Source organism: Lissotriton helveticus, chromosome 3_2 (assembly GCF_964261635.1).
Source record: "Lissotriton helveticus chromosome 3_2, aLisHel1.1, whole genome shotgun sequence".
NCBI lineage: Eukaryota > Metazoa > Chordata > Amphibia > Caudata > Salamandridae > Lissotriton > Lissotriton helveticus.
This window is the reverse complement of record NC_136062.1, coordinates 267,018,747-267,045,507: the sequence shown is the minus strand read 5'-3', so window position 1 is coordinate 267,045,507 and position 26,761 is coordinate 267,018,747.

Sequence of the window (26,761 nt, the reverse complement as noted above, 5' to 3'; positions counted from 1 at the left end):
CCCAGTCTGGCAGGTCTATACGTGCACCACCTGGAATCCACAAAAATTCTGGATCAGAGCAATCCCTACAGGCATCATGTACTTACATGGAAAAGGTACATAGATGACATATTTGTCATCTGGAGGGGCGACCGAGACTCCGTTACCCGGTTCATGAACTGGCTGAACCAACAGGATCAGTTCCTAAAATTCACTCACACGGCTTCCAACGAAAATCTGGTGTTTCTAGATCTAAACATCTACCCCAAAGAAGGTAAACTTGCAACATGCACTCACTTTAAACCCACAGCCAAGAACAGTCTGCTCCTGTACAGTAGCTTCCACCCACGCCATTTACGTGAGAACCTTCCATATGGACAGTTTCTCCGCCTACGGCGTAATTGTAGCAACATTGATGACTTTAAGACACAAGCGGCGGATTTGGAGTGCAAACTCCTGAACAGGCAGTACCCTACGAACATTGTTCGTAAAGGCCTCAAACGTGCACATAACAACAACAGGGAAGCGCTTTTGGAGGACACCGAAGCGAAGGAACCTGATCCACGCCCCATCTGCGTAACAACTTACAACACAAACTCCAACCAGATTACTAAGATCGTGAACAAACATTGGAGAGTGTTATCCTGTGGCAAACTTAATTTTCCTAAACCTATGTTTTCACATAGAAGAGGAATGAACCTGAAGGATCTTGAGGATAATGATATTTTGCCTGACCAAATAATGTCCACTACATATACCCTATGTTACATTCATGTGCATGTCACCCATGCATATTTCTCGTAGTGGCCTGAATCACTAGGCCTCTGCAAACATGTCCTGCAAGTCAAGTCATCAAAGTCTCCCAAACGTTAAGCTAAAATAAAGGCCCATGTATTTTGCATTCTGCATTGTGCATTTTTAAATAAATATCGCACTGAGCCCTTTATTTTATTGTGGTTGAACCACTTTCTGAACGTCTGCCAAGACAGTGTTATGAATAACAGTTATCTGTTTTGCTGTACAGAGTGGCATCCCTGCCCGGTGAGGAAATGTAAACAGAACCCGTTCGCGACAGATAAGGCCTAGCTCTCTGTCTCAGCCCCCATGCAATGAACGGAGAAATATATGCTTTTCTGATTCTTAGTGGTGAACAACCTTTTGCTTCAGACAATACATCCCCTATCATATCAGATTGTACAAGATGTGCTTTTCGCCCTGACACAAGAGATGTCTCTGCTAGGCCGAAAGTCAGCTCTCCTCCCAGTTACACGTCAATTGCACGCCATGCTCAAAGTTGCACAATTAGGTCAGAGTTCCAGCTGGTCATGCAAACTCCTCCCCTAAGTACCCACCCACCTATGACATCTACCTATCATCTACCTATGACTTATCAAGTGTACGCCCACATGCTCTTATCTCTTTCTTTCTTGCTCTGCCTGGAGCGCTCCTCCCTATGTACAAGGAGTAAAATGTATATATGCTGTTCATTGTTATTAAATGTTAGATTACTCTTCCTGAACCTCAGTGGTGATGGAACATATTCTCCCTTTGACTCGAGTTATTGGAATAAAGCCCAATTTAACTTGGACACCACGGATCCTGTCTCTCATTTGATGCATGATATTTTGTTAATGCCTAGAAATTCTGCCAGGGTAATATTTTATTTACCACATTAATTGGCGCCCGAACAGGAACATGTCCCTTTCCCCACTCGCCAGAGTTTGTAGGTCTAGTCTTTGCCCCCTTCCACAGCCGTGACGGACTTTAAAGTGTACACGCCATTGGGATTACCCGCTATTCCCTCAGGCCCAGGAGGAGGACGGACTGCGACCAGGCATCCATGTGAGGCGGTGAGGAAAGCAGATCGTCTCAACCCAGAGCCCAGCCCATGAGAGAGCAAGGTCCGAGGTCTCCAGAGGTCCACCTGTTCCAAGGCGCATGCGTAGAAGTCCGAGGCCTTCAAGTTTCAAGATTCTGCTTCCCGGTGAGTACCACTATGGGGAATGCATCAAGATTAAAGACGTGTCCATGGTAAACGTGGGTGCGGTAAAGACGTGTCTCATTCACGTGAGACCGGTAAAGTACGGGCCCACGGTTAAACGTGGGAACGGTCAAGACGTGTCTCATTTCTGAGACCGGTATGGTTGTACTGTATTTCAGTGCATAAAGTTTTTCAAGTACATGTTTAGCTCTCTGTATCAGTTTAGGTTGTAACTGTTTTAGTGTTTAATATTTGTTTGTGTGTGAATGATTGTTGATTGTTTCAGTCTATTTTTGTGAATATTGGTTTCAAACATGCCACTGTTTTCAAAGTTACGTCAGATAGGGACCAGAAAAGGTATACTAGAAGAACCAGTTAACATCCCGCCTAGAGACACACCTGGTCATTATATGTATAATAAGCATGGATTAGACGCCATTTTGTTTTTAGATTTATGGGTAGACTACACCAAGGACCTGGAGGAAAAGTATAGATGGCCAATCTCGGGTACATGGGATCCTGAATGTATTATGAGGGTGGAGGAAGCGCTATGGAAAAAGAAGTCAAGACCCTCTCAGAAAGATGCCATCGAATTGTGGCGCAAAGAGTCACATAGGAGAACAGAGAAAGAATTGAATAAAGCAGATAGAACTAGACAAGCTGGGGAAAAAGCCAGAGAAAAGGAACTGCGGGAGGAGGGGGAACGTGTCAAAACAGAACAGACTGATAGGGAAAGAAACGCCGTTATTAATGGTATTTATCCCGTTCTGTCAGAAGAACTAGCTAAAGTGACCACCTCAGAAAGATCCAGTAGGTCTCGAACGCCACCATCTGTACCATATAGAGTACATAGAATAAAGCCGACAGCATCTGAAGCATTCATTTCCTCGTATCTAGACGATTCCCTCCCGGACTACGTTAATGCAGGTTTTCCTCCACCCCCAGCAGCAGATCAGCTCCAGCAACTTCAGCAGCAGCTAGCAAAAGATGACGTAGGTCCCGGGGCAGTGGGAGGGGTGCCTACTGTAGATGCAGCCATTCCATTTTGTGTATATGATACAGAACCAGGAAAGGGTTCAATGGTCGTGATTTCACGTAGACTAAGACAAGCTGTTGCATATCTAGAGACATTACCAGACATGAAAGATCACCTAGATAGCATGTATCGTTTTATTAGAACGGGGGAGGGACCAGATAGTATAGCACAAGCCATGGCACAGAGAAAAGTAGGGGTTAAGAACCATGTCTTACGTTTTATTATTAACTGCCTGATCAGGGAACAGGACGAAGGGGACGGAGATGTAAAAGCAGGATTGATAGAATGGAGTGATCACATAGATGCCGGTAGACATGAGAAACAGGGACAGATAGATGCCATGTACAAGAAAATACGAAAGGAAATAATAGAAAGGCACAGAAAAGAGTCTGAGGAGAATGGTGAGTTATCAACAGAAGAAGTAGATGAGCCAAAAGACAAAATGAATTATGTAGGAAAAGCGCGACAGTTTGACAGACCCAAGTGCCTTGATTACCGTAAACAAGGGCCAGCTATAAAAGAAAGGTATTCCCTTGAAGCATTATTCCAGGCTACTGAGAAAGCACTGAAACAATGGATAGGGAGTGAGAGACCTCCCACACAACACGAAATAGAGTTGGCCCGGTCAGCCACCCAGTGGGTGTTCAATGCCAATATATATAGCAGTGATATAGTGGCTCAGACTTTCTTAAGCCTTCCACCGAACGAACAGCGTTTGGCTGGTATTTACATGGTTCAACACTTGATAACGATGTATAAAAGTCAGCATTCTGATCCTGGTCACTTGGTTGCCCAGACGGTACCGGCGACTTCAGACAAACAGACAGCATTCACATGCCTTCCAACACTGCGTTACTACAGTATGTGGACGATATCCTGATTACAGCACGTTCAGAAAAAGAATGTGAAAATGCGTCACTGACAGTCTTACATTTTCTGGCTGACAAGGGGCAGAAGGTGTCCCCTTCGAAGTTGCAATTCTGTGAAAAGCAAGTAGTGTACCTAGGACACTTGCTTTCCAAAGAGGGGAGACAGCTAACACAAGCACATATACAGCTCATTGCTAACCTTTCACAGCCCAAGACACAAAAGGAAGTACGTGCCTTTATTGGCCTCACTTCATACTGTAGGCAATGGATTCCCCAGTATGCCTTTCTAGCCAAACCACTCATACAGTTAACTACACAGGAGGCAGGGGGGACTGTCCTCCCTTGGACACAAGAACACACCTTGGCATTCGAGGAATTAAAAAGAGCTTTATGTCAAGCGCCAGTGTTAGCGACTCCATGTTACAGCAAACCTTTTATGCTTTTTGTAACTGAAAGAGAAGGAACAGCGTTATCTGTCCTCACACAAGATCAAGCAGGAAAACACAAGCCTTGTGCTTATTTTTCTAGCACGCTAGACCCAGTGGCCCAGGCTCTGCCTGCATGCCTGAAATCAGTTGCAGCAACAGCCCTAGCCATAAGACAAAGTGATTCAATAGTATTGGGCCACCCTCTGACAGTACAGGTTCCACATGCAGTGGAGGTTCTCTTAAACAGAACTCAGACACAACACTTGACTGTAGCAAGACTGACAGGATATGAACTGACATTATTTCAACCACACATAGAGATCAGACGTTGTAATATTCTGAATCCTGCAACACTTTTGCCCTCAAGTACAGTAAATGCACCATCACATGACTGTGTGGAACTAATGAATATAGTGACGAAACCAAGACAAGACCTGACAGATATTGCACTTTCAGACCCAGACTTAACGCTCTATGTAGATGGATCATGCATGAGAACGAGTGCAGGAGAGTTAGTAGCGGCCTATGCTGTGACCACTGATAAAGAAGTCATAGAGACACAGAAAATAGACACATTGTCAGCACAAGCAGCAGAGCTCATCGCTCTGACACAAGCCTGCATAAGAGCTAAGCACTTGAAAGTAAACATTTATACTGATTCGCAATATGCCTTTGGCGTTGTTCATGATTTCGGGGTCTTATGGAGGGAGAGAGGTTTCCTGACCTCCCATGGGACCAAGATTCAGCATGGCCAGCTTATTCAAGCCCTGTTAGAAGCCATACATTTACCTACAGCCATTTCTATCCTGAAGTGCAAAGCTCACACCAAAGTTACAGACACCATTTCCCAGGGTAATGACCTGGCAGATCGAACAGCTAGACTTACAGCCCAGACACCAACAGACACGACAAGGACAGAGGTACCATTACTGACAACATGTATGACAGTCAGGGATCCCACTCAAGACGTGCTCGACATACAGACACATGCCACTGCAGATGAGATAAAGAAATGGACTGAACAAGGAGGGGTCCAGACTGACCAAGGTTGGATGACTAAGGGAAAAGGCACATGGTTTCTACCAGATTCTATGGTACAAGTAATCATCAACACAGCACACAGTCCAGTACACTTGGGAGAAAAAGCAATGTTAGACAGCTTACAGAACATCTGGTTTAACAAGCACATGCGTGCCGCAGCGAAGCAGAAAGTACGAACATGTATGATCTGTTGTCAGTTCAATCCAGGTAAAGGCATCCCGGTGGAACAAGGCGGATTTCATCCTCCTGACCACCCTTTTGAGGTTCTCCAGATGGATTATATCCAAATGGACAGATGTAGAGGTTACAAGTATGTCTTGGTGGTAGTGTGTGCACTATCTAGATGGACAGAAGCTTATCCAGTTCCAGATTATACTGCTGTAACAACAGCCAGACAGTTAGTGCGCGAGTATTTCCCCAGGTATGGATTACCTCGGGTGATCTATTCAGATAACGGCCAGCCATTCTCCTCTGAATTAATGAAACAAGTGTCCCTTCTGTTAGGTTACACATGGAAGTTCCATTGTGTCAGACACCCAGAAGCAGCAGGCCTTGTAGAGAGACATAATCAAACCCTCAAGACAAAATTAGCAAAGGTCTGTGCAGAGAAAGGCGTGGATTGGATGGTAGCCTTGCCGGTTGCCCTTTTTTACATGCGTATGGTAGCACATTCCAGAACAGGCCTATCTCCGTATGAAGTGGTCTTCGGTAGACCGCCAAATATGTGGGGTACGCCTATGCCCAGAAAGATAACTGATGTTGACAGTAACATGCTGACAGATTACCTGGCTTCCTTGATGTCTGCACTACTCTCTTGTCGTTCACAGGTTGCTGCCGCCTTCCCTGACAACACCCAGGTCAAGGAACACGCCATAGTCCCAGGGGACTATGTGTGCATCCGGAATTTTGATCGTTCCAGCCCCCTCGAGCCGCGCTGGAAGACCCCGAAGTTGGTGCTTCTTACCACGAGGACCGCACTGAAAGTGGAGGGACGCAAGGGCTGGATCCTTGCCCATCACGTTAAGCGCTATTTTGGACAATGTGGAACATTCGAAAAGAACATAGACTTTAATGACACAACAGACTTTGTGCCGCCTTTGCTTGAAAAGACCCCTCAGCAAGAGTATAGGTCTAAACTTAGATCTAGTAAGTCAGACGTAGTTTAATTGTTTAAGCCCACCCGGTGGTGAATCGGTTAGACCAGTTTCTGACATGTATAAGATCACATATGAGAATAGCAAGATGAGAGATAGAAAGGAATAATACTGCAAGACATTACGCAGCAGATGGATTGTTACCTTGATCATTATTTTATTCTGTGCATTGTTATAATCGGTGTTAGTTTATTGCTACATGTTTTCTTTTTCATTTCCTCACATATACATTCATCCAGTATGCATACGTGACCAGCCAGACCAGCAATGCAACTGAGTGCTTGGTATGTGGCCAACTACCCCCTTATCAGAAAACAAAGGGAGTTCTGCCGAAATAGATTTAGGAAAACACGCCCATTGGATAACATGGCAAATCGCGCCTCCGCACAAGACATGCTTTTTCCTCCACTTCCACAGCTCAGAATCTTTTCAAATGTGGCATCACAGTAGTCCAAGCGATGCCCTACATCCTCACCAAAAAGCAGCCGAATCCCTCCACTGGAACGGGTACGAATTTCCGCTCAAAAACATGCCCCCCCCGAAAACGCCAAACAACGCCAAAATCCCTCAACACCTTGTTAAGCAGCATGTTAAAACAAAACATCTTCAAAACGTTTTCTCCAAGCACTTGAAAGAGATCCAGCTCTCTCCTGCCTAACGTAATGACAACATACTCTGCACAAACCATGACCACATGGCGCTATTCACAAGCCATATTTACAAGAAACTCAGCAAGTTATAATAATGACATGCTCTTTGTAGGGGCTAGCTATCGCTGCGGAGCAATAAATGTAAGGGACACTGACACAACTATGAACTTGGTTGGACAGGAAGTCCCGAGCGACTTCCTCCCGTTTATTTATACCCTTCCGGTCACGCCTGACCTGAAGGTGTTACAATGTGTGCAAGTGGTTCCGGGGCTCAGCCGAGACCCTCGGACCACTAGAACGCTACATCCCTTCCCAAGTTAGTCCTTGTTTGCTGTGTTCATACATTGTTCACGAGTAGCACATATATTCTGCTAGTCTCTGACTGGGCTTAGGGTTAGGTCGGAGATGGTACATCTGTCTTCCTCTCGCTGGCGTTGCTGTTCGCACAGGCAAGTGCACTGGTGATACTGGTGCCGGTAGATTCGGTTCCCCTTCATGTGATGTTGTCCTGGGTTGTTCTTCACACCGTCCCGCTGGCTGGTCATCATTGTGGCTTTCAACGTTTTCTTCAGCCTCTGCTGATTCCGCTGGGATGCGTTTAAACCAGGATATATTGCGGGTCACCTCCTCTCCATCTCTGTGTGCGGTAACTGCAGTGCCTTTGGTGTCCTTGATGACCCATGGTTCGGGCTCGTATGGTGTCCTGAACTTGCCCCCGGGTCTTCGTGTCCGCAGTAGCACCGTATCTCCCGGTGCTAGGTCTCTACTCTGTGCTCTCCTCCTTTTGTCGATCCGTTCATTGTTCAGTCTTCTCCTCCGCTGAGTCTCACTGGACTTGTACGGTTCTGGTGCCCAGCCTTCTGTCATCGGGAGACTGTCTTGCCGATTCCCTGCAAACATCAACGACCACGGTGTTCTCTGTGTTGTGCTGTGTGGCGTGCTTCGATATTCTCCTAGGAACTGTTGTAGTGCTGATTCTGGGTTGATTTCCTCAATATTTGCTATCCTTAATGCTTTGTTGATGGTTCGCATGAACCTTTCGGCCTCACCGTTGGCTTGCGGCCACTGTGGTGTTATGCGGTGATGTCTGATCCCTAGTGTACTCATAAAGTCACGGAATTCACTCCCCTGGAAAGGAGGCCCATTGTCCGTCTTAAGGATCTGGGGACGACCAAACATGGCGAATATTTTGCTCAATATAGGCTGAACATTTCTGAAACTGGTGGATTCAGCTAACTCCACGATGGGATGTTTGGAAAATGAGTCTATGAGAACAACCGTTGTTCTCCCATCTGGGAAACTCCCAAAATCCATGCTAACCCAAGACCAGGGTGTAGGGGCATGTTCCTCTGTGATGACAGGCGCTGGGTTTTCAGGAGTGCTGGTGAGTTGGCACAGTCTGCAGTTCTTTACTAGGGTGTCAATGCTGTCCTCCATCCCTGGGAACCACACTTTCTCTCTCATTCGGCTCTTCATCCGCCGCGTTCCTTGGTGTCCTGCATGCGCTAACATGGTGGCTTGTTCTTGCAAGCTGAGTGGTAGTACTATGCGGCATCCCCTGAGAATCAGTCCGTTCTTTGCCATGCTTAGTTCGTTGTGAACTTTCCATATTTGGCCTATCCTAGAACGCTCATTCTCTGACCAGTCATTGTTGTCCCTTAAGAATCCATTCCATGTTCCTGTTCGTATGGTGTTTGCCACCTTTTGTAACACTTTGTCTTGAAGATAATGTTCAATTATCACTGGAATGGACATGGCCTGCGGGCATGCGCTCTGAGCCAGGAGATTGATTTCTTCTTCAAACAGGGTCTCTTGTTCTTCAGGGACCATTCCATCTGCAGCTGGGTGACGGGACAGAAAATCAGCTGGTTTTTTTTTCACCAGGCCTGTAGATTAGGTCCATTTGATACTGTTGTATTTGAATTGCCCACCTCTCTATCCTAGGTGGTGGATGTGGAGCGGTTCCTCTGAACAGTGGAATCAGTGGCTGGTGGTCAGTGACTAATCGAAATGGACATCCTGCCACATATAAATGAAAATGGTTGCAGGCCCATTTCACTGCCAGCGCTTCTCTTTCAATTTGTGAGTACCGGGACTCTGTGGCTGTTAGCGCTTTGCTGGCAAACGCCAACGGGGTCCACACACCTGGCTCTGCTTCCTGCGTCAATAATGCTCCTAGCCCCACCGGGCTAGCGTCGACTAGGATCTCCGTTTTTCTGGAGGTGTCAAAATATGCAAGCGTTGTTGTGTCTAACAGAGCTGCCTTAATTTTTGTGAATGCGTTCTCTTCTTCTGTACTCCATTTCCAAAGTGCATCCTTCTTCGTCAGGTTCCGAAGCGGCTCTGCTATGGTGGCTAGGCCAGGGATGAACCGGGCACAATACTGCGCCATCCCTAGAAAACTCCTCACCTCTGACGCTGTGGATGGGGCTGGTGCATGTTTTATAGCGTGCGACTTGCGGGGATCCACTTTTACTCTGTTGTTGTCGAATACGTATCCAAAGAATTCCACTGATTTTTGGAAAAACTTGCACTTTTCCTGATGGAGTGTGACACCGTGCTCCGATAGTCGTTTGAGTGTTGCGCGTAGTCGCTGGTGGTGTTCCTCACTTGTTTTTGAGTGGATGAGAATATCATCGCTGACGTTCAATACGCCTTGCAATCCCGATAAGATCTCTTTAACAGTGTTTTGAAAAATCTCGGCAGCTGACGAGATGCCAAAATTCAGGCGTTTGTAGCGTCGCAGGCCCAGGTGCGTGGAAAATGTTGTGATATAACGGCTTTCCTCCGCTAGCCGGAGCTGATGATATCCGGCATTGAGATCGAGCTTAGAAAACCATTGTTCTCCGTTGAGGTCAGCTAGAATGCCATCGACTGTCGGTGTAATATGCCTCTCTCGTTTGATGGCCTTGTTCGGCATGCGCATGTCTATGCATATGCGTATCTTCCCAGGCTGACGAGGTTTTTCGGCGATCACCATTGGCGAAACCCATGGGGTTGGACCAGTGACTTTTTCTATTACGTCTTGTTTTTCTAGGTTTTCTAGCTCCTTTTCTACTGCTGCTCTGAGATGGAAGGGTATTCTTCTATGCCTGAGGGCGATGGGTTGTATTGTTTTATCGATATGTAACTTTATTGGCGGTCTTTTGATCATGCCCAACCCTTTGAACAGCGATGGAAATTGCTGTAGTAACTCGTCAACTTGGATGCTTTTGACGGCATTCGCGAATGCAATTAGGTGTAGGTCTTCGGCCGTGTGGCTTCCAACTAGGAGGTCGGCTTCTTTGTCCACCACGTGGAATGTTGTGGTGACTTCGTGTTCTTCCGCTTTTACCTGTACTACCATCTTGCCTCGCAACGGGAGTGGCTCTTTCCCGCCGTATGTGAATATTCGGACCTTGGATGGAACCAGTTTTGGTTTAGGATCTAAAGCTTTATAGTGCTGGATGCCCATGACATTCACTGTAGCGCCTGTGTCTATCACCCCGGTTGTCGGGGACCCATCTATGAGTATGTTGCACTTGGGTTGCGGCCGTCGTCTTTGTTTCAGCTCATTTGTGAATGAAACGAAGTAGCACTCACCATCTTCATCTTCCGAGGAATCATCAAGCCTGTCACACCTTTGGTATGTCGATTTCACGCTTCGTGGTGATTGTTCAATTTCCAGCTGGCGGATCGCCCCAGATAGTGACTTCCTCCTGAACGATCCTCTTCCTCGGCCTCTTCCTCGGCATACGCTGGAGAAATGATTCGGGATCCCGCAGTTTGAGCAGGTCTTCCCGCGTGCTGGGCAACTCCCTGCCTCATGTGCTTCACGCCCACAGTAGCCACATTGTGGTTGTCTCTGCGTTCTGGTTGGCCATCTGCCTCTTCCACCTCGGCTGGATTTGCTAATTGCATCAACCCTTTCTTCCTGGATTCTCGATCCATTGTTCGCGTTGGCGTTCAAGACTGCTTCCATTGCTGAAGAGCGTACATCCGACAACTCATACGATCTTGCTAGTAGGAGGATTTCCTCTAAGGTGATCTTTGGTTGGCGGAGGATCAGCGTCCTTAGGGGTTTGTTTCTGCACCCTTGTATGAGCTGGGCTGTGACTTCTTTATTCGAATCATCCTCGGCGCACGTGCTGACCAGTTCACGTAAACGGGCGTGAAATGCATCCATGCTTTCTCCTTCCCTTTGCCTGGACTGCCTAAACTTGAATCTCTCATAATGTGGGTTAAGTTGAGGATCAAAGTGTGCATTTAGAGCTTGCACTGCGGCATCGTAGTTGTTCGATTCTCCAGTGTTCGGGAGGTGTGCAAATACTTTATATATTTCTTCACCACCAAAATGAAGCAGTAGTGAACGCTTCACTTCTTCATCTTTTTCCCTGGTGGCTATAAAATAGTTATTTAGTCTCCCTAGCCCACCTAGGTGCCGCCGTCGACGGGTCTGCCAGTCCACTGAATGGTGGTAATGCTTGCACTTGCGCATGCGATGAGTGTTGGGTTGGTATCGGCGCTGGTACGTGTTGTTGGGGTGGAGGCTGCACTGCTGCATTTTGTGGAAGAACAGCATTACCTGCATTACCAGAAGGGCCTCCTCTCACATTTTCCTCTGGTAGGTCAGACATTGTGGGTGCCGATGGTCCCTTTTAGCTTTAGTGTGATGCCTTTCAAATGATTGTTGATGCTTTGCCAATGCTTGTTGGATTGTTTGTAGGTTTTGCTAGTGCCTGTTGGCATTAATGTGTCCCTCTGTTGTGTTTTTTTTTTTCCAAAATATGGCTGCCAACAGTCTGTTTTGCTTCTCACTTTATTGTTTTTGCCAATGCTTTTTTTTTTTTTTTTTAAAGTTTAATTTTTTTTTTTCTCCTCTAGTAATGTGCTTTGGGCAGCTGGGGTTTCTTTACACTTAAAATCGGCTTCGCCGATGCTTTTCCCCGATTGCTGTTGAAAGCGCTGCTCTGCGCTCGTGTTCCTGTCAGTTTCTGCGTACTTGGGGTCTAGTCAGGCGCCGGACCTTGCTTCTGCGCATGCGCGTGCTCTGCGCGGCTCCTGAGGCGTTTCTGAGCCTCACCCTCGTTTTCTCCTCCGCCCGGTGCCTAACGCAGCTCCTGCTCACGCTGCTTACCGGGATGTCTTCCTCTCGCTGCCTTCTTCCTTCGTGGGCTGAGGAGCGCCACACAGTCTCGGGTGGGGACAGGTTCGACGCCCTCAGGGAGGACTTCGCGGGCCACTCGTCGTTCCGGACTCACCACAGACGTCGCCTGCAGGTAGGGATATGTACGATCCCGCCCTCGTCCGCCAAAATGTAGGGGCTAGCTATCGCTGCGGAGCAATAAATGTAAGGGACACTGACACAACTATGAACTTGGTTGGACAGGAAGTCCCGAGCGACTTCCTCCCGTTTATTTATACCCTTCCGGTCACGCCTGACCTGAAGGTGTTACAATGTGTGCAAGTGGTTCCGGGGCTCAGCCGAGACCCTCGGACCACTAGAACGCTACACTCTTCATAAACCATATTTACAAGGAGCTATTTACAGGGAACTTCACTCTCAGAAGGACTTTCTTCTTTCAAAACGTTACGCCATACCTATTTCATTTGCGGTCAGACAGCTTATGTACATCTGCCCTTAGACTAGGGTGGAACTTGTTATATAGCAGACAGAAACAGCATGGGAGCAATATACAGATTTCAACAAAGGTTTCTTTTTCTTTGTTGGCCCCGCCCAAAATAGTAAACTGATACGCAAATTAACAAGAACCCTTGAAGCAGTAGTGAATGTGACTGCATCTGCCCTGGCGACTTGATCCAGGAGCAGTTTGCCATGATACTATCACTGTCTGCAGTGTGGCCTGGCGATTTGCAGCCTTTGTGCCACTGCTTGCGTTCCCCATCCATATGTACAAAGGATAAAGATGAAGAAATGATTCTGTATGATCAGCTATACGGTCTCATGAATATAGATGTATCCTGGAGGGTTATGTAGGTGACAAGGAGGGAATGAGGATAATGATATTTGCCTGACCAAATAATGTCCACTACATATACCCTATGTTACATTCATGTGCATGTCACCCATGCATATTTCTCGTAGTGGCCTGAATCACTAGGCCTCTGCAAACATGTCCTGCAAGTCAAGTCATCAAAGTCTCCCAAACGTTAAGCTAAAATAAAGGCCCATGTATTTTGCATTCTGCATTGTGCATTTTTAAATAAATATCGTACTGAGCCCTTTATTTTATTGTGGTTGAACCACTTTCTGAACTTCTGCCAAGACAGTGTTATGAATAACAGTTATCTGTTTTGCTGTACAGAGTGGCATCCCTGCCCGGTGAGGAAATGTAAACAGAACCCGTTCGCGACAGATAAGGCCTAGCTCTCTGTCTCAGCCCCCATGCAATGAACGGAGAAATATATGCTTTTCTGATTCTTAGTGGTGAACAACCTTTTGCTTCAGACAATACATCCCCTATCATATCAGATTGTACAAGATGTGCTTTTCGCCCTGACACAAGAGATGTCTCTGCTAGGCTGAAAGTCAGCTCTCCTCCCAGTTACACGTCAATTGCACGCCATGCTCAAAGTTGCACAATTAGGGCAGAGTTCCAGCTGGTCATGCAAACTCCTCCCCTAAGTACCCACCCACCTATGACATCTACCTATCATCTACCTATGACTCATCAAGTGTACGCACACATGCTCTTATCTCTTTCTTTCTTGCTCTGCCTGGAGCGCTCCTCCCTATGTACAAGGAGTAAAATGTATATATGCTGTTCATTGTTATAAAATGTTAGATTACTCTTCCTGAACCTCAGTGGTGATGGAACATATTCTCCCTTTGACTCGAGTTATTGGAATAAAGCCCATTTTAACTTGGACACCACGGATCCTGTCTCTCAGTTGATGCATGATATTTTGTTAATGCCTAGAAATTCTGCCAGGGTAATATTTTATTTACCACAATCTTCTGGTCCATACCAGACCAAAAACAACTGGTGTAATTGAACCCTCTAGAGTCATAGGGGTCAGTGGACACCACCCATGTGGTACTTGTGTATCTTGCCAATACACGCAGAAGAGCAGAAGTATCACATTTTCCAACCAGTCTACATGGGAACAGCGAGCCTTCACTAATTGCAATAGCCGCAATGTGGTGTACCTAATCACATGTCCCTGCAACAAGGAGTATGTGGGCATGACCAGCAGACCCGTGAAGATTCGAATGGGTGAACATCGCAGCAATGTACGCTGCAATAGGACAACAACAAAAATGTCAGCACACTTCGCCACCGTAGGACACAATGTCCACGACCTGAAATGGACAGTCATCGAGGCTTTTTCCAACGATAGAGACCTTCTATCGAAAGAACAACGCTGGGTGTACCGCTTGGGGACACACCGCACAGGCCTGAATGATGACATTCCGTGGGCCCAACTGAATACCTAGGGCCTGCTGGGTGAGATACAGCTACTGACACCTGTGTTTTCAAAATAATGTTTTTTGAAAATAATGTTTTTCAGTATAATGCTTTTCAGTATAATTCTCCCTAGGTCCTACCTCTTCCAGTCCTCCCTGAACTGGAATGTATATTTATGTGAAAACAACAGCAAGCAATTGGCTCCTGTGTCTCATTATCAAATTCTTCCTAGGTTCTACCTCTCCCAGGCCTCCAATAACTGACAATGTATATTTATATAAATAACAACAGTATGGATGTGGCTCAGCAATCAGCAACCTGTACCGACTATCCTAATATTATTCCGGCCATAATATGACTTTACTTGGTAGTATTGCCGGTTCCCAAGTCCTCAGTCGCGTGTCTCCCTTGAACACTACCACCGGGGAAGATGTGCGCATGCGCGCCGGCCACAGCGTCGGTTCTACTCGCATGCGCGCAGAACGAGCAATCCGGCGCATGCGCCGTGCAACAGAAGAATGCACTGTGCATCACTGCGCGGTTGCGGGCAGATTTAATCCGTCCCTTAGTCTACCAAGCAAGGAGCTGCAAGGGACTTAAGTGATAAGTCTAAGCCTGTGAGGATCCGGGCACCCGATCTAATAACCTAAGACCGGAACTGCATCAAAGGGAGCGGGGGGTGGGTCTACCTACCACTCAAATATGGCCGCCCGCTTTACTATCCTTTTGGGCCTTTGTTAATTCGGCGGGCTTTCCGCACTTAATTGAACAATTATCCAATTACTCTACTATATAAAACTCGCCGCCCTCAGCCTCCCTCACATCCACGGAAGCCGCAGACGAAGGAGGAAGCACGAGCGTGCGAGGGGCTCAGTAAGTACGGCACAGCCGTTTTCAATAGGATGAACCTTGTATCCCAGCCATATCCTTACCTGGTGATACTTGGAATACAACTGATGGGACAGAATTACAATTTACCCCCTCTTCTTCCCCTCTGCAGTTGGGACCCCACCATACCCTTCTGTCTTAAGCTGGCTCATGAGGCATTGACTCCTCCATTGATAAGTATCCATTTGAATACCTCCACCCCTGGCTATTCACATCCCCTATGTGTTACATATTCTGTGTGTGACTGTGTGTTTTCTGAGGATATGCTTCAATATCCTTCACTGCTTACGCATGATCCCATACTCCAAACTGGTATATATGTGTGTGTGTCTCTTTTTCCCTTACAGGTGGCTTAGAGTTAAGCGCACTTTGGGATCGGCACAATTTTAATTCGTTTTTCTTATCTTGCAGGCATACTACATTATTAGTGTGGTAGCATAAATGTGTTGTAATTATTAATTGTAGTTACACACATAGTCAATTCTTTTTTTCACTTTTTTGTATATACACTTTTTCTACCTCTGTGGAGAAACACTAGTGAGTGACAGGGGGATCTTCCCCTAGGTCCTGACGAAGAGGCCCCGCGCCTCGAAACATGTTGACCCACATAGGAGAGAGAGCTCATTAATCTGCTCCATCTCTCCGCTTCACTTTTCTTTTAATAATACCAGCCAGTGTTTAATAAAATTTATTTTTTCCACTAGGCCAGGTATTTTTTAACGACTCACACTTATATCACTCCTGACCCCACTGACACTCACTCCCAACACATAGCACCTCCACCTAAAGGTGCTCCGGCGTATCCGCTTGTCGCAGCACTGCCCCGCCCCGCAGCGGGACGGGAAGACCCCGATGATGAAGCATGACACCAAGGGCCCTTTTGTTGTGTGAGGGGTATTTTAACAAAGAAGGTGTATTCCAATGACATCCGGATATACACCCACCCAATGTGAGGTGGCCCTTTTTGATTAACCTGAATCCCTGATAAGAGGAGGACGTGCCCACCTCGGTGCCCATCGGCATCACCTCTTCACTCCCCCTTTTTGATTTCCTTAGTCTTTAGACAGCGTGCAGCTGTGGGAGTCTTTTTCTTTCGAGCATATCGAGACACCAGTAGTTCTGGACCTACACATAGCACCCCATTAGGCTGCCTTGTGTTTATTTATTTATTCTTCACGCACAACACAGCTAACACTCACACATAGTCACCACACACTCGTTCTAAGTAGCCATCCATCATGGAGGATGCAGGAGGCCTCACCTTTGACGATGAGGAAGTCGATAGAATCCTAGCCACGCTTCGCCCTTTTGAAGGACTAAGTAACACCGAACCATGCATGAATGATAGTGACTGGGATGAATTGGCTGTGCTAAGGAGAACACAGATCAAAACGGCCCTACACGGTCTATTCATGTCGGAATATCTGAAATCCAAGACAGCCCCGTCTGGGTTAATAGTTAAAAATGAACCTTTCATCTTTACCCACGACCTCGAATTTAAAAGAGACTGGTCCCTGATTAGCTGGCGATGCACCAGGGATTGGTTGGTTCTCATTGTAAAGACAGCGACAAAGTTAACCCAAGAACTCAAAATCGAAATTTCAAAATTGGAAGTAAAAATCAAGAGTTACCTATCCCCTACTGCCCTGAAAAAACGACTCGAGGAACTGAACCAAGAAATGACCGAGTTCGAACTCACTCTGAAAAAAAGTAAATCTAAAAAACATAAAAAAGATACAGAGGAGTTCACACATGAGCGGATTTACCCGTATATCAAGAAAGACTATGTGTCAAAAATTCAAAATAGCGATCAAGACACCAACTTTTCTGATACCAGCTCGAATAGCTCTAACTCGAGCAGAAATAGCAATCAAGGTGCAAACAGAGGGAAACCCTCCTTTAGAGGGCAATTCCCAAGGAGTGGAAGAGGGTGGATACCATACCAGGCACCCCCAGGGTACATGCAATACCAACCGGCACCACCCTTTATGGGTCACCCCTTCCAACCTTGGGACCCACAGGTTCCCCAGTTTAACTATTATGGGCAGCAGCCTTTTTTAGGCCAGCGCCGAGGCCCCAGAAGGGGAAGAAATCGAAAAGGAACCCAGGTTCATTGGAACCAACCACCGGAGACCGCACCAGGTGTATCAACCCGGAGCCAAACAGCCTCCACCAGTCGGGGCACCTAGTAGTGAACTTGTCGGATCAAGAGTTAACGGAGGCCCAAGAGAACGTTCTGTCTAAAGGTCTAGGCTTTGTCCCTACGAACAAAATGGACAAATTTAAAATCTGTCAGGAGATGAAAGAGTTCATGCGGAAACTCAAACTCCGAGCATTCTTTCAGGACTCTACCAAGGAGGGCACCGAGCAGTCAGATACAGGGTTAAAAAAAAAGTCGACTTTCACCCCGTTAGACTCCACCATTCCTGTAGAACTGTTGACCTTCGAGAAAGCAGTGATGGAAGATCTTGAGAAGTTACCCATCGGTGACAAGATCTCCTTTCGGAATACTTCTAGGCAGGAACAGGCTGCACTGCAGGAACTTGCGAATAACCAGACTATCGTGATCAAACCAGCCGACAAGGGTGGGGCTACAGTTGTACAGGCCTACAGTAACTATGACAGGGAATGCAGGAAACTGTTGAATGATGGACGTAATTATCAGGTGCTAAGAGAAGATCCAACTGAGGAAGTGAGGATCTCGATCCTGATAATGATCGAGGAAGCCAGAGCTCATGATTGGCTGACTAGAAAAGAGAGTGAATTTCTAATCCAAGACAAACCGAAAGTACCGTACTTCTACACTATACCCAAGATTCACAAGGACGCCCCTTACCCACCTGGGCGTCCTATAGTGTCTGGCATAAACTCAATCTTGGAACCACTATCTAAGTTTGCTGACGCATTCCTCCGGCCAATTGTTCAAACCACGGATACCTATCTTAGGGACACCAAGGCAGTCCTCCAAGTGATCAAAGAAGTTTCCTTTGACCCGGAACATGATCTCCTTGTGGGTCTTGACGTGGAGAGCCTTTATACAAGCATTCCACATAGAGAAACCTTGGAAATAATAGAGGAAGTACTATTCTCCACACCATGGGATTACCACACCCCCAGACAAGTGGTCCTTGAATGCATCTCTCTGTCTCTCACGAAAAACTTCTTTCAATATGAGGACACTTACTACCTCCAAAGACACGGAACCAGCATGGGGAGCACTTGTGCCCCCAGTCTGGCAGGTCTATACGTGCACCACCTGGAATCCACAGAAATTCTGGATCAGAGCAATCCCTACAGGCATCATGTACTTACATGGAAAAGGTACATAGATGACATATTTGTCATCTGGAGGGGCGACCGAGACTCCGTTACCCGGTTCATGAACTGGCTGAACCAACAGCATCAGTTCCTAAAATTCACTCACACGGCTTCCAACGAAAATCTGGTGTTTCTAGATCTAAACATCTACCCCAAAGAAGGTAAACTTGCAACATGCACTCACTTTAAACCCACAGCCAAGAACAGTCTGCTCCTGTACAGTAGCTTCCACCCACGCCATTTACGTGAGAACCTTCCATATGGACAGTTTCTCCGCCTACGGCGTAATTGTAGCAACATTGATGACTTTAAGACACAAGCGGCGGATTTGGAGTGCAAACTCCTGAACAGGCAGTACCCTACGAACATTGTTCGTAAAGGCCTCAAACGTGCACGTAACAACAACAGGGAAGCGCTTTTGGAGGACACCGAAGCGAAGGAACCTGATCCACGCCCCATCTGCGTAACAACTTACAACACAAACTCCAACCAGATCACTAAGATCGTGAAGAAACATTGGAGAGTGTTATCCTGTGGCAAACTGAATTTTCCTAAACCTATGTTTTCACATAGAAGAGGAATGAACCTGAAGGATCTTCTGGTCCATACCAGACCAAAAGCAACTGGTGTAATTGAACCCTCTAGAGTCATAGGGGTCAGTGGACACCACCCATGTGGTACTTGTGTATCTTGCCAATACACGCAGAAGAGCAGAAGTATCACATTTTCCAACCAGTCTACATGGGAACAGCGAGCCTTCACTAATTGCAATAGCCGCAATGTGGTGTACCTAATCACATGTCCCTGCAACAAGGAGTATGTGGGCATGACCAGCAGACCCGTGAAGATTCGAATGGGTGAACACCGCAGCAATGTACGCTGCAATAGGACAACAACAAAAATGTCAGCACACTTCGCCACCGTAGGACACAATGTCCACGACCTGAAATGGACAGTCATCGAGGCTTTTTCCAACGATAGAGACCTTCTATCGAAAGAACAACGCTGGGTGTACCGCTTGGGGACACACCGCACAGGCCTGAATGATGACATTCCGTGGGCCCAACTGAATACCTAGGGCCTGCTGGGTGAGATACAGCTACTGACACCTGTGTTTTCAAAATAATGTTTTTTGAAAATAATGTTTTTTCAGTATAATGCTTTTCAGTATAATTCTCCCTAGGTCCTACCTCTTCCAGTCCTCCCTGAACTGGAATGTATATTTATGTGAAAACAACAGCAAGCAATTGGCTCCTGTGTCTCTTTATCAAATTCTTCCTAGGTTCTACCTCTCCCAGGCCTCCAATAACTGACAATGTATATTTATATAAATAACAACAGTATGGATGTGGCTCAGCAATCAGCAACCTGTACCGACTATCCAAATATTATTCCGGCCATAATATGACTTTACTTGGTAGTATTTCCGGTTCCCAAGTCCTCAGTCGCGTGTCTCTCTTGAACACTACCACCGGGGAAGATGTGCGCATGCGCGCCGGCCACAGCGTCGGTTCTACGCGCATGCGCGCAGAACGAGCAATCCGGCGCATGCGTCGTGCAACAGAAGAATGCACTGTGCATCACTGCGCGGTTGCAGGCAGATTTAATCCGTCCCTTAGTCTACCAAGCAAGGAGCTGCAACGGACTTAAGTGATAAGTCTAAGCCTGTGAGGATCCGGGCACCCGATCTAATAACCTAAGACCGGAACTGCATCAAAGGGAGCGGGGGGTGGGTCTACCTACCACTCAAATATGGCCGCCCGCTTTACTATCCTTTTGGGCCTTTGTTAATTCGGCGGGCTTTCCGCACTTAATTGAACAATTATCCAATTACTCTACTATATAAAACTCGCCGCCCTCAGCCTCCCTCACATCCACGGAAGCCGCAGACGAAGGAGGAAGCACGAGCGTGCGAGGGGCTCAGTAAGTACGGCACAGCCGTTTTCTATAGGATGAACCTTGTATCCCAGCCATACCCTTACCTGGTGATACTTGGAATACAACTGATGGGACAGAATTACAATTTACCCCCTCTTCTTCCCCTCTGCAGTTGTGACCCCACCATACCCTTCTGTCTTAAGCTGGCTCATGAGGCATTGACTCCTCCATTGATAAGTATGCATTTGAATACCTCCACCCCTGGCTATTCACATCCCCTATGTGTTACATATTCTGTGTGTGACTGTGTGTTTTCTGAGGATATGCTTCAATATCCTTCACTGCTTACGCATGATCCCATACTCCAAACTGGTATATATGTGTGTGTGTCTCTTTTTCCCTTACAGGTGACTTAGAGTTAAGCGCACTTTGGGATCGGCGCAATTTTTATTAGTTTTTCTTATCTTGCAGGCATACTACATTATTAGTGTGGTAGCATAAATGTGTTGTAATTATTAATTGTAGTTACACACATAGTCAATTCTTTTTTTCACTTTTTTGTATATACACTTTTTCTACCTCTGTGGAGAAACACTAGTGAGTGACAGGGGGATCTTCCCCTAGGTCCTGACGAAGAGGCCCCGCGCCTCGAAACATGTTGACCCACATAGGAGAGAGAGCTCATTAATCTGCTCCATCTCTCCGCTTCACTTTTCTTTTAATAATACCAGCCAGTGTTTAATAAAATTTCTTTTTTCCACTAGGCCAGGTATTTTTTAACGACTCACACTTATATCACTCCTGACCCCACTGACACTCACTCCCAACACATAGCACCTCCACCTAAAGGTGCTCCGGCGTATCCGCTTGTCGCAGCACTGCCCCGCCCCGCAGCGGGACGGGAAGACCCCGATGATGAAGCATGACACCAAGGGCCCTTTTGGTGTGTGAGGGGTATTTTAACAAAGAAGGTGTATTCCAATGACATCCGGATATACACCCACCCAATGTGAGGTGGCCCTTTTTGATTAACCTGTTTCAGTAGCTATCACAGGAGTACTCCAATGTAGCGTACAACTAACTGCCTTGATGACGTTTACACCCTCATGCTTGAGAGGTGCACGTTTATCGAGTGAATATGAATATTGTGCTGTTCATGTAATGTGTCCCTGATCTATAGCAGGTAATAAGATCAAGACGTTTACACCCTCGTGTGGGAGAGGTGCACGTCCCTTTCCCTTCCTTTTCGAAGTACTGAGCCTTTAGACAAGGCCCGTTATGATGACCAAATGCGATAACTGTGTGATCCCTGATCTATAGCATGTACAATGACCAAGACGTTTACACCCTCGTGTGGGAGAGGTGCACGTTTCTTCTTTTTTTAAATACTGAGCCTTTAAACAATGCCCGTTATGATGACCAAATGCGATAACTATGTGATTGAGATAGCTCTTCATATAATGGTCGCCCGGTATTAACAGTATAGACCTTGGCTTGGTCTGGATTGATCGAGATGGATGTGGATGCGCACTGATGTTCCGCTGGCACGTTTGGGGGGGAGGGGGGCAGAGTTAAGGGTGGGAGGGGTAGTTTCAGGGGGGGGGAGAGGGTAAGGCGAGGTTTAGCAGATTGAACGGGGGAAGATTGTTGGACGGCAATGCAGAAGTATATTTACTGATCCCGCTAGGAACTTTGCGTGGGGGCAAGACAAGGTGAGCTGGAAAGTAGCATTGCCATTTCAAGGACACCCAGATGCTACGGAGGCATACTATATCTCCTTACACGAGCTTTCATTACCGGTTGCGCCGCTCGACCTCCGGGGTGTGAGCTAAACGGCTGTGTGGAACAAGTACAGAAAACTAATGGATATATCGGGCACCGAGGGGATTGATACTAATGCCTTGTTTGTACCACCTAATTTGCTGCAATAAAAATATATTTACAACAAAAAAAAACAGTATAGACCTTGGCTTTTTCACTACGTCGTATGTGAGAGATGTAATTCTCAAGTAATGGGCTTTATGTGTCTACTAAATAAGGCCTGTCGGTATTACCAAATAGTTTGACATAATGGCTCCATGTACCACGGTCCTTCAGACAGAGTGACCAAGTAGTTGTTGTTTCGCTTTGACCGGACACCCCGTTACTATTTGTATAGACCAATCGCCTTAACTTTATTAAATACCAGCAATTGTTAACACTGCCCACACTGCTCCGAGTCATGTAACAATTTTTACAAATTACTTTAATTTTAGTAAATGCTAGCCATTGTTAAAACTGTCTCGAATTGCGTTATAGTATCTCCTCACTTTCGATTAATCACGTGGTCAAACGCGGAAGTAATTTAATTTCGCGTGCATTCAGTAACGAACACTGTGGAGTTGTGAGACCGCGGCTGCGGCACCTACAATATGTAAGTAACAACTTCGGTTAATTGTTATTTTTACTGTTCGGGAGCGTCTCCGAGCACAATCCCTAGTAACATCGGTACATTTAACCTCCCCAGATACCTCGGATTCGGACTTAAAATGAAGCGCATTAATGCCACGGTTCTGAGGCGGCTATACTCGATGCTCCTGCCTATCCATTGCAAGTCCCTGGAATGACTTTGTTCTTACTAATGTTAACACACGACCTAGTTTGCGTTCATTTGTGTATTATGACCATCCTCCCTTTGCTCCCTTAGTGGAAGCCACTCGTAGGTTGACCTGTGTTAAGGCCCGGAACCGTCAAGGGGATTTTTGATTCCTTATGTGACGACCTGACAAATGTAAGTCTTTTTCGAATAACCGGAATACATACCAAGTAGTGGTTTTGTTGGAATTTTTCCTAAAACCCTTTTCCCTGCTGTTTCTCCACTCATGAAGGTCACGCTGAAGTTCTTATTTATTTCCACTCCCGTTGCATCAGCGGACCAACTCCAGCTCTAAGCCTAATACCACATGTGAGTTATATATTCTGATACAGTTCTCGTGTACTAGTGTAGATGACTCCGGTCACCTATGGATTATTGATTTTTGGTACCATTCTACTCCTCTCTAGTTGGTCCTTCCACTTGTCACAGACCACATTGAAGGTGGTCCTCCAGATTCTTGAACATCGGAGCCGGCTGGCCCGATTCACCATGGTAAATAACAGTCCTTTTTATTAGTGCACTTATTAAATTTAAATTCACTCTTTATCAGAAATATTAAATTTCACTCTTACTTTGTAGAATTACTTGGCCCCGCCATCCCTCTCTCTGTCCTGATGAAGACCCCGTTTAAGGGCTCAAGTGAACCTCCCATGTAGGGGTCGAAACGTCGACGGCTCTACCTGTTTTTCATCCGGCACTATCCATGATTTAACATATTTACAATTGTGACCGTAGAATGATTTCTGTATTAGTTTAACTGTATTCTTGGTGTGAATAAGTTACAGCCTGTTTTCTATTAATTATGACTATTCTGTTTTGAATATGAAATTGTGTTCTTGTCTGTGAATCACTTCTATTTCTTTTCAATCCACACCTTATTCTTCTTCCTCTCCCTTGTTTGTGGGGCTTTTTGAATTTTTAGTCGAACTATTTGAATGAATTCAATAGCATATTGTGATTAATTGACAATTTTGCTTGATTACATAAAATGAGATAAAATTGCAATTATAAAGGTTTCTATCTACTAATTGCGTACCCCCTCTTGATACGCTATACCTCCGGCACCCCTCTATATATGTATCAATTAGCACCCAGGTCCCAGTGACGGTTTGGGTAATACCCCTCTTTGGTAATAATATCCTCCCCCAGGATGGGCAGGGCCCATGAAAGAGAAGCTTCAAAGGCTTGCCGCCTTTGTTAGCTAACCCTGCCTCCTGATTCTCCTAGCAACTGGCTCCTACTGGTTCTATCCCCCACTTTTGGAGAGTGAATCCACAGAAAAACCAAAATAGGAGGAGAGATGTGCCCACCTTTGCCAACTGCACTCCTCAGCTGAAGGTGGTGAAGCGAAGCACAACTCTCAGTCCTTGCCATCTTGAAGATGGGGGGACCAGCCAACCAGAGAGTCTTATTCCCCCTCCCACTGGATGGTGGCATAATAGGGGGTGTACCCACCCCAAGGAAGGGACCCATTGGTAACGACCTGTACCTACCTGAAACACCCCTAAATTTAATATTATGGGGTGACTTCAAACCTTGCCTCCTTAGACAAGCAAGAAAGACCGAAGACCCATGCTGAAGGAAGAAGAGGATACCAACTCCCTTGGCCCCAGCCCCACTGGCATGTCCCAACTTTCTCCAGAGGATTCCCGGCGTGTCCAGCAGCTCCCAGCAGACCTGGCCTGCCTTCCCTACAAAGACTGTCTCCAGTGATCATCAGACTTGCTCAAGAACCGGACTGGCTGCAGCCAAATCGGCCCCTGACGCACACGACCCGATTTTGAGTGGCCCAACACCACGAGGAGGTCCCCCAGCAAACCTGACCTGGAATCTGGTGATCCCTGACCTACCCCAAGCCACCCGACTATGCCTGCAGCCTCTACTTCGAGGGTCCCCCCGACTGCAACCGGAGCTGCTAAACCCGATACCTAAAGACAGCCCGGCACCCAATGCCCACTGGCCTTGGGTGGCCCAACCGACGGTATCCAGGCATCCACCTGCATTACAACTTACCTCTCCAATCGGTGGTCGCCTTCAGGAAGCCTCCCTACCAGAATCTGCATTCTTTGTTCCAACCGGAGATCTCCCATTGAAAACAGGGCACCCAAAGCCAACCTTGCACCCGGTCGCCCCTCTGCTGCTGTAGGTGCACCTTGTGTGGTAAGTTGGATCCCCCTTGCCCTGAGCTTAACCCTAGGAGCTTTGCTCCCTCAACCCAGTGGCTTGCCAGAGAGCAGCCACCAACCGACTGCCCCATAGGCTAACATTAGGCCTCAGCACTGTGAACCTGGCCGCTCTAGTGCAGCTGAGGGTGCTCTTTGAGTGTATCCTTTTAGGATGCTGGCTCTGTATATACTATACCAAAGTGAGCTATAGTGTGCACAGTCCAGTGGAACCCCAAAGGTAGGCAGAGGTAAAGTAGATAACACCTCACTCTCTATTTGTGGTAGTGTGGTTGAGCAGTAAGGCTGTATCAGAGGGTAGTGTTAAGCATTTGCTGTACACACTCAATCAGCAAATGATATCACACACTCAGACTGAACTTCAGACCAATTGGTTTTGTATAAAAATATTCTTTTAGTTCTTTTATTTTCTAGAACTAAGCAAGCCTGGCACAGGTAAGCAATAAATATTTTACAGTAGTAATCAATTTGTAAACTGTTTGAATTGCAATTGTATATGCACTTTGATTAAGTAGCGCTACTAGTAATGCAATTCTTTTGATACTGTACATATACTTTATATTGGCTTTTTAGTAGAGTGTCGAGTAGATTACTTTACAGATTACTTTTTACACAGTGCAAGGGGAGTATACCTGGATACTGCCCTGGGACATTTCCTGTAAACAGGTAAGGAACAGGGTTTTTGTTTAGTTACAGTTTTAAAGGGTGTAGGAAGGTAGATCCCTGACTATGGTTGCCCCCAACTTTTTGCCTGGTGTTTTGCTGGTTTTCTGACTTAGTTGACCTGGGGCCCTGCTATTCAGGACCCCAGGCCTACTGCTCTCTCTGTAAAATGGATTCCATGTACCTTAGGTACATATCTAATTGGATACTGAGTCACCTTATCAGTCCCTGTACAGTGTACCTTAGGTACCCAGGGCATAGGTGTACCCAGGGCCTACCAGGGCCTGCAGCATGTATTATGCCACCCCTGGCTGGCCATCCAAATCTGACACAACTGGCTGCACGACAGCTGGGGCAAGGTGGTGTAATCACCCTTTGCTTTAGATATAGTATACCTATATCTAACCCTAAAATGGACACATATATTCCTATCAGTCACTCCTATGGCAGGCCTTAACAATCCTGAAGGCAGAGTGCTTGGAATAATGTGAGATGGTGCTCTGGCATGAGCTGAGCCCGTTTGCAGCTTGAGGAACCAAGTCCTAATAGCTGTTCCATGATAACGCATACCATATACTCTTAAGTGCATTATAATCCTCGCGGTTATATGCCAACTCTGGTATCGCTTTATCAAAACATGTCGAGTAAG